Source organism: Rana temporaria, chromosome 2 (assembly GCF_905171775.1).
Source record: "Rana temporaria chromosome 2, aRanTem1.1, whole genome shotgun sequence".
NCBI lineage: Eukaryota > Metazoa > Chordata > Amphibia > Anura > Ranidae > Rana > Rana temporaria.
Window position 1 is genome coordinate 176221189 of NC_053490.1, and position 16111 is coordinate 176237299.

Consider the following 16111-nt stretch of genomic DNA (forward strand, 5'->3'; position numbering starts at 1 on the left):
CAAGTTCCCCCCATTGAAACCTTATTGCTTTGTCTTATCTCATCTGTCCCTTTCAAATTACACCTTATATCCCATTTTATTTTAAACATAACCTGCCTTCTCACAAGCTAAATTTTAAAGCAAAAAAAAACAAGGACATGTATGAACTGTAAAATCAAAATTTACCATTTATTTTGGTTAGAAAACTAAAGTAACTAAGCAAAAGTCAGCACTGGAGAGCTTGCTGCCATTTGTGCACAGCCAGATGTGGCCTGATGTGACTGGTGAGCAGTTGGAGGCCAAAATGGGGACTTGATAGGTTCATTCAGGAAGGAACGCATCAAGGTCTTGGACTCCCCGAGGTCACAAACTGGAGCAGGGCAGGCATATGTCACCAGGTTGTGGTACTATAGCAGCCTGAACTCTGGTACACCACATGGAAGTAAGGGAGTCACTTTCTTGTTTTCTTCAAGGCCTTCCTTGGTGGCTTCCCTGCAGCCTGCTCTTTGACCTTCTCTTCAGGCTTCTCAGCAGCCTTCCTCTTCTGCCTGGCTGGAGGTGGTGCCACAGGGGTAGTACTCATGCCAGGAGGAGGAGTAGACGAAGGTGGTGGAGGAGGAGTAGACGAAGGTGGTGGAGGAGGAGGTGGAGGAGGAGGAGGTGGAGCAGTAGAAGGAGGAGGAGCAGTAGAAGGAGGTGGAGCAGTAGAAGGAGCAGTAGAAGGAGGTGGAGCAGTAGAAGGAGCAGTAGAAGGAGGAGGAGCAGTAGAAGGAGGAGGAGCAGTAGAAGGAGCAGTAGAAGGAGGTGGAGCAGTAGAAGGAGCAGTAGAAGGAGGTGGAGCAGTAGAAGGAGGAGGAGCAGTAGAAGGAGCAGTAGAAGGAGGTGGAGCAGTAGAAGGAGCAGTAGAAGGAGGTGGAGCAGTAGAAGGAGGAGGAGCAGTAGAAGGAGCAGTAGAAGGAGGTGGAGCAGTAGAAGGAGCAGTAGAAGGAGGAGGAGCAGTAGAAGAAGGTGGAGTAGGAGTAGTAGAAGAAGAAGAGGAAGAAGAATGTTGAGAAGGAGCAGGAGAAGAAGAGGAAGAAGAATGTTGAGAAGGAGCAGGAGAAGAAGAGGAAGAAGAATGTTGAGAAGGAGCAGGAGAAGAAGAGGAAGAAGAATGTTGAGAAGGAGCAGGAGAAGAAGAGGACGAAGAATGTTGAGAAAGAGCAGGAGAAGAAGAAGGTGGGGGAGGTTGAGAAGTAGCATGAGAAGAAGAAGGTGGGGGAGGTTGAGAAGTAGCATGAGAAGAAGAAGGTGGAGGAGGTTGGGAGTTATCTGGTGTCTGAGGATGGGCATGTCTGCAAATGACAGTGTCCTCCGTGAGAAGACCCCTCACCCCCTGATTTGCTAGGGTGATGAGGAGTCCCTCAAAGAGTAATCGCTGGTCCACTGTCATGTCTGCCATTTTTGTCAAAACAACAGTCACAAATCCCTCCTGAGCAGTGGGAGGCTGCTGAAGGGTTGCATGGGCGTCCCGAATGAGGGCCAGTGAGGCGTCACGCACCCTCGTATCCCTCACCTGCCTTCTCGGACGCAGGCGAAGAGGAGGCACCTGACACCTGGTACTTCGCCCAGCCACCTCATCCAAGCCACTTGGGCCTGCCACCTCGTTCAAGCCACTTGGGCCTGCCACCTCATCCAAGTTACTTGGGCCTGCAGCCTCCTCCAAGCCACTCACCCTGCCTGGCATTTTCCGATCCTCCTGCTGGCTGGTCTCGTCCTGTGTATGTAAAAAAAAGTACAGTTTTACTTTCTTTTTTAAAAATAAGACTCAATTTTCAGCTCCTGACTGTTGCATTCTTTTTTTAACGACTTAGCTAAGCCAATCATTGTGACCCATGTTTTTTTGGGAATCACACAAAAATCATTCCTGGCCAATACTGACAAATGATCTGTATAACACTTTTATCTCTACCTTTTTTTGACCTTTAACATCTTAATTTACATCTCTTCAACAATGTTTAAACACCACACATTTGCACATTGAAAGTACTATACCTGGCTCCAGCTGGGCAAATCCGGATCTTCATCCAGGATGGAAGGCTGCTGAGAGGGTTCATCTGCAGAGGGAGCAGCATGTTGGCTGGAGGGAAGGCTGGAGGGAAAGCTGGAGGGAAGGCTGGAGGGAAGGCTGGACCTTCTGTTACTTCTGGGGGGAAGGCTAGAAAGTGACTCCCTTACCTCCAGGTGTTCATCCAGGAAGCTCAGTTTACTATAGTACCACAACTTTGGTACATATACCTGCCTTGCTCCAGCTCCAGACCTCATCGAAGCCAAGACCCTGTTGCGTGCCTTCCTGTAGGTGCCTCTCAAGGTCCCAATTTTGACCTCCAACTGGTCAGTCGTCACATCAAACCCCACCTGTCTCCACACAAGTGGGAGCAGGCTCTCCAGTGCTGTTTTCCGCAAGTCTTTGTTGCGGGATATGGGGTCTTTGGTGGCCCACAGAACTGGAAGTTCTCTCCACCGGTCAATAAAGATCTCCAAAAACTCGGGTTTGTTGAACTGGTTCATCTTTTCCTGTCCACAACCAAGGAGAAATAAATATTGTCAATCCACAGTCTATAAAGTCAAGTACTCTTTATCACCAGCTAGCCCTTAAATGTCTGTCTTTCCTGAATAGGCCACTGCTGTCCCAAGTTCTAAGCATAGCTACACGTTTGTCGTTCCAACGTCTTTCTTCCGCACCCCGGTCGGACGGACGCCACGTGTGTTGGAGCTTTATATACACTCCGCACACGTCGCCCGCCCATGCTTAAATAATTCGATGTTTCCCCCCGCCCCTTATCTTTCGTCGCGCAATCGACAAGAAGGAATTATCTGAGCAGGAGTTTGATACTCGGTCACGTTAGAAAAGCATTACGCTCAAGTTTACTCATGAATTCAAACGACAAGATTCTTCATGCCAAAAATTACCCCTTTGATGGTCAAAGAACGACATTGCCCACACAACATAGTTTTGGCAAAATGTTCGAGGAAACCGCGGTTACGTACAGCACGGCACTAGAAAGGGCCATTTGCATGTCAGATCTTGGCTGACTTAAATCTAAAGTTATGTTTATTGCTTCTTTCTGCTAGGTTAACACCATATCTAGGTGACAAACTCAAATGTTCATAAACAAGTTACGTACCGTCGTCTGACACGATCTTCTAAAGATTGGGAATGCCGCCTTCACTCACGTGGTTTCCCTTTATACACGCGCATGCGTGACGCTCCGCCCGTATTCACACCCCTGACGTTCTTTCTAGTGATTTCACTGCCCCTTCTCTATCGTCACACCCACATGAACAAGATGGCAGCAGCAGCACCCCAGCCCTCCAACATGCCTGCCCCACAACAAGAGAGAGGCCACAGATCCGCTGGCCCATCCAGGAGAAGGACCTTTAAAGCCACCAACATGAGCTTTATGGAGATGGTGGAGATGGCTCAGATCCTCCGAGAGGAGGATTATGATTGCAAACACGGGCCATATGAACATCACAACAAATTAAAGGCCCTAATTATGGACAAGGTTGAAAGGCGACTGTACCGCAAGTTTGGGGTCACAAGGTCACGCGAGCAACTCCGTAAGCGATGGTCGGACCTGAAGCTGCGGGAGCCAGAGACCATGAAACTAATCAGAAAAGAAATTAGAAGAAGTAAGTAATTTTGATGTGTAATCCTGTCTTGTGTTTGCTATTTGCGCCATGTGCTTTTTCTTTAAGGTTGTACTGTATGTATTTCATGTTTGTGGGCCCAAATATTTGTCGGAAAAGTCGACGTTCATTTAGAACGACGACTCATACGACCAAAGATTGTGCCCACAAACATGAAATTTTAGCATTTTTTATGGGGGGGGGGGTGAGATCCATTGTGGAATTAATGTCAATGTGTTTTTAATACTCAAAATTAAGACAATATACAGGAAAAGGATAGTCTGCTCAGCAGTTGGTGACACATATGGACTCAGTAGCACAATTGTTGGCCACAAAAACGTCATTATTTAGGGGTTAACACATAGGTGAGGTCATCCAGTGGATACTTGGTTTGCTTCCATGTTGAAAAATAAACCAAAGGTACAACGAGTTTATTCATCTTTGGCAATGCCTACAATCCTGCGTCCTGCTTAGAGTGGATTTAAAAACCAACAATAGTCCCCGAAATTAGTTGAAGAATGATTCATATTCCTCTTTCAGGCCTACAATCTTTTGAAATAATGTTTAAAACACCTTTTCTTCATTCTTGTAGGGCGACATGAAGCAGAGAACCAGGAAGCACCGATCCAAGGCCCACCCCCGCGGGATGAGTCTGCCACCACATCCGGTAAGAAAATATCATCTAACCCAGCTTCAGGTAATCTAGATGTAGGTCTGCCTAATTGTAATAAATGCTTTTGTCCCACATTTCAGGAGCTGGTGGTGGCTTGGACACGCATACTGCCCAGATGATAATTTCAGAAATCTTGGCGTGCAGGGAAGAAGTGGAGGAAATAAATCAGGCCAGCCGAGAAATTGTACAAAGGACAAGGAGGGTGGAAAATAAATTACGCAATCTAATAGATGTTTTGGGTAGAGTTTAAAACTACCAAAAAAAAACAAAAAAATAACAAAACAAGATTGGTGCTTTATTGGGGAATCAAAAAAAAACAAAAAAATAACAAAACAAGATTGGTGCTTTATTGGGGAATCAAAAAAAAACAAAAAAATAACAAAACAAGATTGGTGCTTTATTGGGGAATAAAAAAAAAACAAAAAAATAACAAAACAAGATTGGTGCTTTATTGGGGAATCAAAAAAAATACCTAAAAAAAAAAAAATGTGATTTTTGGATGTTTATAATAAAAAAAAAAACTAAAAAAAAAAAAATGTGATTTTGGATGTTTATAATAAAAAAATACAAAAAAATAAGAAAAATTTGATTTTTGGATGTTTATAATAAAAAAAATACAAAAAAATAAGAAAAATTTGATTTTTGGATGTTTATAATAAAAAAAAATACAAAAAAATAAGAAAAATTTGATTTTTGGATGTTTATAATAAAAAAAATACAAAAAAATAAGAAAAATGTGATTTTTGGATGTTTATAATAAAAAAAAATACCAAAAAAATAAGAAAAATTTGATTTTTGGATGTTTATAATAAAAAAAAAATTGATTTTTGTAATGTTTATAATAAACCCCCAAAAAAATACAAAAATGTGATTTTTTAATGTTTATATTAAAAAAAAACAATATATATATATATATATATATATATATATATATATATATATATATATATATATATATATATATATTTTTTTTGGAAACACAAAAAACCCCAAAAATATACATCTGTGATATTTTGTGTCTAAAAAAGATGATTATGTAAAAAAATAAAGAGATTTGGAAATTGCAAAAAGTGTGTGGGGTTTTGCTTAAAATGCGTCTAAGTTTAGGTGTGTTTTGTTTTGGGGTCACCTGGGAAATGTTTGCTAGTTGATAAGGAAAATACACTTGACACTACATGTAGAACAATAGTTACAATTAGTAAACAACTACAAGCAACACAAGCAAGACATAACAAGTTTTTGAAAAAGATTGGTATTTATTTTTTCTAAAGTAGAAATTACGGCAAATTGCCTTGAGATGGTATTGTCCCCCTACCCAAGAAATAGTCCATGTATTTGTCCCGCACTTCACGGGCACTCTGGGGGGTTTCTGCTGGAGACAAAAGTTGTGCCTCGGGCCCAACCAGGGCCAGATAAGTAGGAGATTGTCTCCGCAAATAATTGTGTAGGATGCAGCATGCAAAAATTATTGTATTCCACTTATATTCCGCCATGTGGAGAGAGGTGAGGAAAAGGCGGAACCGGCTGGCCATGATGCCGAAGGCATTCTTAACCACTCTGCGGGCTCGGCCCAGCCTGAAATTAAAGACACTCCTCTCTGGGGTGAGGGTGCGCTGAGGGTATGGCCTCATAAGATGGGGTCCCAGGGCAAACGCTTCATCAGTGAGGAAAACAAATGGCAGGCCTTCTACATTCTGGTCATCCGGTGGCAATGACAGATCATCATCCTGAAGGCGAAGCGCAAACTCCGTCTGCCTGAAGGCTCCCCCATCCGATATCCGTCCGTTCATCCCAACATCCACAAAAAGGAATTCGTACTGTGCTGACACCACCGCCATCAGCACAATACTGTTGAACCCCTTATAGTTAAAGAACTGGGATCCCGAACGGGGTGGAGGCACGATGCGGACGTGCTTCCCGTCGATGGCTCCCCCGCAGTTGGGGAAGTTCCAACGGGTCTGGAAGTCCAAAGCCACAGACTGCCACTCCTGTGGTGTGGACGGAAGCTGGGGAAGAAAAAATAAAAAAATTAGCCACATAACCTTGCAAGCAGATTAGACAAAGACATTATAAGCATTCTAACATTTCTGGGAAGTAGTATATTATATCTAAATATATTTAGACAATTAGCACATTAAACACCCCCTCTGATGGGCCAGTGCCCAAGTTTGGGGGAGGGCTAGATGAGTTTGGGAGTAAAAAAATAAATAAAATTAGGATTATTGGTGAACATAGACTTTACAACACATTTTGGAGGGGAGGGCTAGATGAGTTTGTGAGTCCAAAACTAAAACAAAAAAATATATTTAATATTGGTGAACATAGACTTTACAACACATTTTGGAGGGGAGGGCTAGATGAGTTTGGGAGTCCAAAACTCAAACAAAAAAATATATTTAATATTGGTGAACATAGACTTTACAACACATTTTGGAGGGAAGGGCTAGATGAGTTTGGGAGTCCAAAACTCAAACAAAAAAATATATTTAATATTGGTGAACATAGACTTTACAACACATTTTGGAGGGGAGGGGGGGAGCATTACAATGGATATAACACAATACATTGGGAAGTGACTAGGCTAGGTAGGTTGGGGCCAAGGATAGCATGCTGGGGAGGTAAGTGATGTGAAATAGGCATGTAGGCCAAAAAAGGGGCATCAATAAAGTTTACAGCATGCATGGGGGCAAAGGGGACATTCACAGCATATTCCAAACATGGTAATTAGGGAAGGAGGAGAGAACTACAATACATTAGCATACATTATAGACATAAAATGGGATATTAAAGGAGAAAACTTACCCTCATATATTCCTCCTGCAGAACCTGGATGATGGCAGAGCAGGTGTCAGGAATGATGAGGCCCAGAGCCTGGGGGGAGATGCCCGTCGAGAACTTTAAGTCCTGAAGGCTTCTCCCAGTTGCCAGATAACGGAGGGTGGCAACTAGCCTCTGCTCAGCACTGATGGCTTCCCGCATAGCGGTGTCCTGCCTGGTAATATAGGGGGACACCAAAGCCAACAGGTGCTGAAAGACGGGATCAGACATCCTCAGGAAATTCCTGTAATCAACAGGATTATTTTCCTGAAGTTCCCGCAGCAAAGGCAAGTGAGAGAATTGGTTCCTACGGAGCAACCAATTCTTGGTCCATGAACGCGTCCTCCTCCTGTTCATGAACTCCTCATCGTCTAGGTCATAAACAAACAGACCTACACACATAAGATGCTGAGCACTAAGTCGGCGACGACGAGGTGCCTGCAACATGGCTACAAGGCTAGGAACGAACGACAAATCAGAATTGCACTAAACAGACCGCAGTGAAGAACAGCAAGACCTATGAAGAACGACCTGACAATCCAAAACGCGGGGACAGGACCGCAATGTAAAACAATACGACCTGACTGCACGTCCCGATTGCCTAGATACGACCCCCACAAGTACAAACTGAACGGCAGAGATCAATCTGAAAGCACAAAGACTGAAAAGCACGAATCGTCACTCACCAAACTTTTACTAACACGCGTAAACACGGAATCAGCAAAAGGAGCCCCAAGGGTGGCGCCAACAAAATCAAACCTCCCCTTTATAGTCGCGTCATACGTGGTGAGCATCACCGCGCTGGAGAACGACCAAATTGTTGTCTGTTACGTGTGTACGCAAAGCAAGCCTGTCGAGCTTCTCGACAAGTCCAACAAGGAACTCGACGAGGAACTTGATGTGTTTGGCACGTCGAGTTCCTCTGTCGTGTGTACGAGGCCTTACACTTCCTTAAGTGATTTTTCAGCTAAATACCTAACAAAATGTTTTATAGCTTCTTTCTTTGAGGTTAAATTTGGTAATTGTTATTGTTTTCAAAAACACATATAGTGTACAATAAAACAAGGACCACCCACCACAATACAATGGGCCATCCCAAAGAACAAACAGAACAGATAACACTTAAAAAGAAAATCACTTGGGTAGATTCACACACAATGGCCTAAAATTAGGACGGCCTAGCCTAGTCTTTATAGGCTACACCGCCGTAAATTATTTAGGCTATTAGTGATTCTCAAACCACTTACCTGTTAATTTTCAGAGGTGTAGCCTAAAACGAGCGGGCGTAAGCGTGCCTAATTCAAATGACTTGTTTGGTGGCGTGTACTATGGAAATGAGGCTTGACCTCACGTTTTTTTGACGTTTTTGCGTACTGCGCATGCGCCGGGCGACTACATTTCCCAGGGCGCATTGCGGCTAAGTACGCCGTACGGCCCTATTGATTTCGACGCGGACGTAAACAACGTAACTCCCGATTCGCGGCCGACTTACGCAAACGACGCTAAAAATTCGAACCTCGCGGCGGGGACGGCTGCCATACTTAACAATAGTTATTCCACTAGAGCATAGCTCTAAATTTAGGTGGCCTATCCCTTACGGAAATGACGTAACTCGACGGTGTAGGCCCGGGCGTACGCTCGTAAATCATCGGGAATCGGCGTATCCCCTCATTTACATAATCTACGCCGGCCGCAATGTAAGCGCCATCTAGCGGCCACCTGAAACATTGCAAACTAAGATAGAACGGCGCAAGCCAGCCTAACTTAGCTTTGTTTAAGTGTATCTCTGTTTGAGAATACACTTAAACAAATGCCGGCATAGATTCAGAGTTAGGTCGGCTTATCTGCAGATAAGCCGGCCTAACTCTTTGTGAATCTACCTAACAGTATTTTACATGTACATGAACATTGCCTGTGAAGCATGCCAACCTGACCCACACCACCATCCCAGAAGAGCCACAAACCCTCCCACCCATTATCAACCAAAATATGAAGATCTATGCAAAGAATTACCCACTCTCCAGATACATTTTGTGTATCTCGCCATTTACTTTGGCAGAAAGACCACCTACTCACCCTGTCAGAGGTGATGAGGTACATGTTAAAAAGTCTCATGGCACAGAGCTGGTAACATTAACCTCCCTGGCGGTATGATTCTTTCAGAAAAAACATGCTGAAAGCGGTACCATTATTTGCAAGGAAATTTGGCGTTTTATATTGTAGGTCTGTAATTTTTAGAAATAATTCACTTAAATCTGACCAAACAAGATTCTAATAGGCATCCCGGGTATGACATTTTTTTAAAAACAAAATTATAAATTATAATATAATAAATAATTATAAATAATTATAACAAATAATAATATAATTATAATAAAAATTATTCAATAATGTAATCAAATTAAAATCACTGAAATTTGCTCAGTTGCAGAATTGTTGCTGTCATTATTTTTTTTTTTTTATGACGAATTTCCCCACAAATCGCTATCGCACAATTCTGCAAGTGATTATAATTTATTATCGCTGTTTTTTAGCTGATCTAAAACTATTTTTGACATAAAGGGACACTTTTGGTTGCTATGGACAATCTACAGTTTGCAGGGAGAAAGAAACGTTTTTATTATATAAAATGACATGCATGACACAGGACAGACCACTAGGGACAGGGGGGGTGTGTTTTTTTTACATACAGTACTGTAATCTATAAGATTACAGTATACTGTATGTAAGGTGTTTGTTTACGTTTTTGAATTTGGCGCCGTTCTCCGTCCCCGTGCGTCGTAACGTCGCAGGGAACGGAGATCGGCGTCACACGGAGGCACTATGTGAATCGAGCGAGGTCCCGCTCGCTCACACAGCGCGGTGGCATCGCTGGATCCAGGGACAAGGTAAGTAAAAAGTGCCTGTGGATTCAGCGAGGCAAGCCGAGACTGACTCGGGGTTACCGATCGTAGCAGGAAAGTCTCGGGAACACCGCCAGGCAGGTTAACAAAAGATTGAAACTTATCTGTTATAGTGAGAGTTGAGCAGTAGAATTCTTTGTTTTCCTAGCATGGAAAAATACTGAAGTTAGTAAGGTAGCTGTAGTAGGGGCCAAATCACCCACCAGCCTGAGCAGGCAGTGTCTGATAGAAGGACTTAAAGAGATAGTTGTCACCTCCTGTATACTCATCAAAATATCCTTCCAATATTTCTGTATACCAGGACAATCCCAGAAGATATGCATATAGTCAGACCCCCCCCCCCCCTGGAAGAGCAAAAATTCTAGCTATCTTCACTGGGGTGATGTATATTCAATGCAGAAATTTGTAGTGGATCAGTTGAATATGGGCCTGAGATTAGTCTGTTAAACAATGCATCCCAGACATTCTCCCAGGGGTGTAACTAGAAATCACAGGGCTCCATAGGAAATTGTATGGGGGCCCCTCTGCAAACACCCCCCCCCCCACAAAATAAATGAACTAATGCCATTGAACAACAGATTACCACACTCATTGATTTGTTGTTAGTAAGACAGTCTTAGTAAGACCTTCTACCTCCTGTCCAGACTCCAGAGCCTCCTCATGTGCCGAAAACTATGTCCCTTCACAGGTGCACTTTGCCACTCTGCCCTGCCCACTTAACAGTAAACTTACATTCCTCATCCTCACCGGGCCCCACCTGGGTGCGGGCCCCATAGCGCCCGTGTGGGTCGCTATGGCAGTAGTTCCGCCTCTGCTCCCAATTCTCTGTGTCCAAATCTGGAATCACCATCTCCCACTTAGCTCTACACTCAGGATCCTAACAGTCTCAGGGAAAAGGAACTTATAGATATTAGATAGAGGCTTTTGAAGATCATCCTCTCTTAGCATGGATTCAAGGGCAGACACTAAAAATTAAGGCCTTACATGTTTAAATTGTGTTTTGTATGCGTGTCTTATTTGTATATAATGGAAAAAATTGGTATCTGGCAACTGATATAGAGATTTTAGTTCATCTAAAGATTTCAAATGCCTATTTGTAGTGAAATCATACATTTTTTAACCACTTGCCGACCAGCCACATCATTATACTGCGGCAGGTCGGCTGATGCGTGTGGCCAATGTCCACAAAGGTTTGATAGATTCAGGTATCCCCCTGAACTTGACATTAGTTTGGCATGATCTTTTTTCGAGATCGGCCAACTTGGCTTAGATAGTGCATACATAATTCCTGAGTTTGATGGTCAAACGCATCCACCAATTCATCATACACTTTGGCCTTTCCAGCTCATCTGTGCATTCCTCCACTTGATCCATCTTATTTCTAAGATGAGAAACAGTAGAACCCATTTCCAACTGATTCTCCCATTGTAATGAGTTCAGAATAAGCTTAAGCATATGTCCTGATGCTGGCTGGTCTCAGAACGGCTAGAGAGTCATGGCTTTCGTCACCCATAATAGCCTGTTTGGCAGCATAGCACAGCTCACAGCTGCTTCTTGTATTGTGGGCCTTTACCTGGGGATTGTGTATAGACAGAAAATATGAGGATGGTTCGGTAAGCACTGCCATTGTGTCATGTTCTTTCATGATATCAGAGTGTGTGTGAGACTAGGGAGAGCTTCATGTCTGCAGCTCTGTGTCCACACTGGCACCATCTTGGGAAGCTTTTAAAAACCTGACAGGGAAGAATTCCATAAAGATTTCTCCTTCATTTTAGAGGTGGCAACCAGGTCTGCCAGGCAATCGATTCCTTCTAGAGCTGAAAAACAGTATTTACTATATTCATGGTGAAAAACCATGATAAGCACGGAATTGAAGGACAAAGTGTAGATGTGTATGCACATACACAAGGAATCACAATTTTGATGTAATGGACATTTTATAACAATTTAATAATTATACTATCATTTAAACTTTTGGTACAGTGTAAATTGGTGTGGGCACGATTATTTGGCTGTATACAATAATGCTTAGTTTAGCTTAGCATTGCTTCTTTCACTTATAACACATTTAGTTTATCTCCTAAGTAGTAGAGTCACTGCAGCCGGTAATTTAAATATAGGAGTAGAGACTTTTTTTTTTTACTTTCAATTGTTTTTTATTGAAAATTTTCAAATATATGACATAGTGGACACAAAAAAAAAGCAATCAAAATGTCAATGAAAAAATGGAAGGGAAATACAGAACAAAGAAGGAGTGAAACACAGGGTCGACTAATACCCAGCTGTCCATCAAATAGGTGGGTGAACATCCAACAATGCACAAATCTATCATAACTATGATCTGTGTCAAAGGGAGGAAGGGTCCCAAGGAGCCATGCACCAATTAAATGGTTGCTACACCAACGGAACATAGGGGCCCATCACCCTGGAAGGCAAAGGGACCCTGGCATTCAAAGATACCCAGGCCGTCAATACCATAACTACTATCCTAATGAACCCAGGAAAGGTTTCTCTCCAACTCTTAATAGGGTTAGGGTATTACTGAGGCAGAGTCCAATAACTCCTACTCTAAAATTGAAAACCTGAAGTCTCTGTGAATCGGTGAGGCACAGGTGCCTAGCCATAGAGAAAAAGAAGAAAAGAGAAGAAAAAAGGGGAGATCAGCGAGGGAAAGGTAAAGAAACCAAAAAGAAAAAAAGGTCATCTAGGAAAAGTACTAAAGCACTCAGATTAAAACTGCGGCCTCAAAGAAGTATGAACGTAAGTTGCCCAGGGCTCCCAAATAAGTTAAAATTTCTCAGACTTATCTTGTAAAACCCCCACCAGTTTTTCTTGCGTCATGATGCAAGAGATTTTGCGTTTGGTGGCACCGACGAGATAGTAGGCTATTTCCAAGCACGAGCAATCGTGATCTTAGCTCCAAGCAGCATAAAGAACAAGAGTGCTTGGGAATGTTTGGAAACATTTAAACAGGGTTATATGTGGAGTCTAGGGAATAACACATTATGTGACCTTGCGCATTATCTGGAAGAATTTATTCCAGAAACTGCAAATTAAAGGGCAGGACCACCATGTGTGGATCAGACTGCCTACGTGGTCACAGCCTCGGAAACAGAGAGGTGAGGATTCAGGGTACATTTTAGCGAGGCGTGTTGGTACCAGATACCAGCTCATTAGGATTTTAACATTGGTTTAAATTAATGAGACATTTACAACTCCCTTGAAAGAGGGCTGAAAGGTATCAAGATTCCACTCCTCCTCTAGATCCTGTTCCCAGCTCTAAACATAGGCCGGCTTATCTGGGCTTGTGGACAATAATGAGTAAATTAAGGAAAAACCTCCCCTTTGAACCAGAAGCTCCGAGCACCAACGTTCACATGTGGTTAATCTGGGGGGGGTCCTTTTTTTGGGGGGGCCAAATTTAATGTAAAAAGTGTGAGATTTGGGCGAGACAACATTTTTCTACAGGGGGCATTTTCAGAACATTAATGCAATGGCTCACCATTAGAGGCCCCATAGAATTGAAGAAGTGTCCAATATGATACAATCCTTTAACCACCATTGAAAAGCTTTAATGTTCAACACTTGGGGGAATTTTGGGCTGTGAAATACGTGTATCAAGGGTTTAAGCTCAGATATAAGCAAGGAGTGTTAATGGATTTGGTAATTTAGGGCATAAAAATGGGATAAGGTAGGTGCTAGAATTGGGGGTCTATTTTTTGAGGGGGCCCAGGCAAGAAAATCTATGGTAAATTGGGGAACCACCTGTCATTCCATAGCGACCCAGTCGGGTTTTGAGCCTCGAGAATATATTATAGATAATTGAGCTAATTGGGCTGCTTGGTACTACCACCTCAGGTTCGGAAGGGCGAGCCCTCCATGGGTCTGCAGGCGAAAAAGTATAGAATTAGGACATTTATGGCCTTTTTTACCCCAGAAAAATTGAATCATTTTGGATTGGAAGCTGTTCATATGGGTCCTTTTTATTGTGATCTAAACAAGTATAGGAGGCATGGAAGAAGGGTCATGTTTAGATCATGTTTAGACCACAGTACAAGGTCAGCACCTAGCTTCTTGTAGATGCAAAAATAAAGGGGAAAATTTGGACAGCCACACTCCAAAAAATGTTCCTTTTATTGTAAAATCAAATCACAAAAAATACATGCCACAGCAAAATCCAGATGCAAGCTGACGAGTTTCACACTGTAGCTCAGTGCTTAATCATAGCTAACACACATAACAAATAGATATTGAATATATACTCTGACCCACTGATCACGTGGTCAGTGGGATTGTAATTGGAGATTAGTGTTGAGCAGAATATGCCATATTCGATTTCGCGATATATCTCGAATATATATTCGAATATTCGAGATATATTCACTAAATTCGAATATTCGTGATATTTTATCGAAATTAATTGATTGCGATTTTTCGCTATTGCGAATGCGAAAATAATTGCGATTTTTTTATAACTGCGGTAGGAGCGCTCTGATTGGCTCAGAATATTCGTGATATTTTATCGAAATATCGCAACATGCGAATGCGATATTTATTGCGCAATTTCGAGATATGCTGGAGGAGCGCTCTGATTGGCTCAGAATATTCGTGATATTTTATCGAAATATCGCAACATGCGAATGCGATATTTATTGCGCAATTTCGAGATATGCTGGAGGAGCGCTCTGATTGGCTCAGAATATTCCTGATATTTTATCGAAATATCGCAACATGCGAATGCGATATTTATTGCGCAATTTCGAGATATGCTGGAGGAGCGCTCTGATTGGCTCACTCTGAAATCGAATATTCGAGATATTTTAACGCAATTTCACAAAATGCGAATGCGAAATTGATTGCAGATATTTCGAAAACTGCTGTAGCAGCACTCTGAAATCGAATATTTATGATATTTTAACCAAAAAACATATTGCGATTGCGATTTTTCGATCGCGCATGCGCAATTGCGCGAACAGCACGCGACCATTTCCTGGAGCCTTGCCAGTTTCCAACTTATGATCGCAGCGCAATCACACAGCAACATGGTTGGAAGCAATTTCACTAAGTCTGAGGAAAAGATGCTGATTTGTGTAAGTATTTTGACCACTGTTATTTCATCATCTTCAACTGCATTTTAGTCTAGTTTAAAAGTTAGTATATATGATCAGATATTAGTATTTCACAAAAAATGTGTCTCCTGCTTTTACAAAACTACAAGTCCCAGCATGCCTGGACAGCTGCAGACACCCTGGTTGGCAAATGTGTATTTAGGCACTTTTCCTTGTTATTTAGCATAATGAATTTAACATTTTTTTGGACATAGGACGTATGCGAACGTCCTGACTTCAGTGTCCTCAAGGCCCAAGGACGTTCGAATACATATTGCCCTTTAGATGTTGCAGAACTACAACTTCCAGCATGCCTGGGAATGCTGGCACTTCTAGTATTGTAAGTTCTGCAGGCCCCCATTTTTCAGGCCTTTATGCACGGGTCTCTAAACTGTGGCACCCTAGATGCAGCAAAAGTAAAATTCTTAGCATGCACTGACAGACCGTGGCTGATGGGAGTAGTAGTTTTGCAACAGCTGGAGGTGGACTGGTCTTGAAACCCAGAGTTAGGTAACAAACCCGTAGTGTTTTGCAACCATTCTGCCTCCAGCTGGTTTTTTTCTGTTGAAAAGCCCATGGCGTGCAAAACACAACCCAAAAACTCCACCCGGTGGAACGAAAAATTTGCACACACCTAAAGAGTGACATCACAAAAAACTGCGACGGTTGCATACGTCAGTGGTCCTCCGAAAAGGTCCCGTCTCTGACCCCCCGGGGCGTTAGGCTCCTGACAGGGAAAAGAGTTACTGTGGTCCATACAGCCGAAGCCATATGGACCCATCTCGGTCCAAGCAGCGCAATCAACACGCGAACAACACGCGACCATTTCCTGGACCCTTGCCAGTTTCCAACTTTATGATCGCAACGCAATCGCAGAGCAAGATGGTTGGAAGTAATTTCACTGTATCTGAGGAAAAGTTGCTGATTTGTGTAAGTATTTTGACCACTGTTATTTCATT

The 16111-nt window shown here is 42.6% G+C and overlaps 1 long non-coding RNA gene across 1 annotated transcript; it reads left to right on the forward strand.

The window, feature by feature from the left end:
- Positions 1-4025: 4025 nt before the first annotated feature.
- Positions 4026-4590, forward strand: LOC120928577. Its single transcript, XR_005747237.1, has 2 exons — positions 4026-4318; positions 4405-4590. It is a non-coding gene; the product is annotated as an uncharacterized LOC120928577 (long non-coding RNA).
- The last annotated feature ends 11521 nt before the right edge of the window (positions 4591-16111 follow it).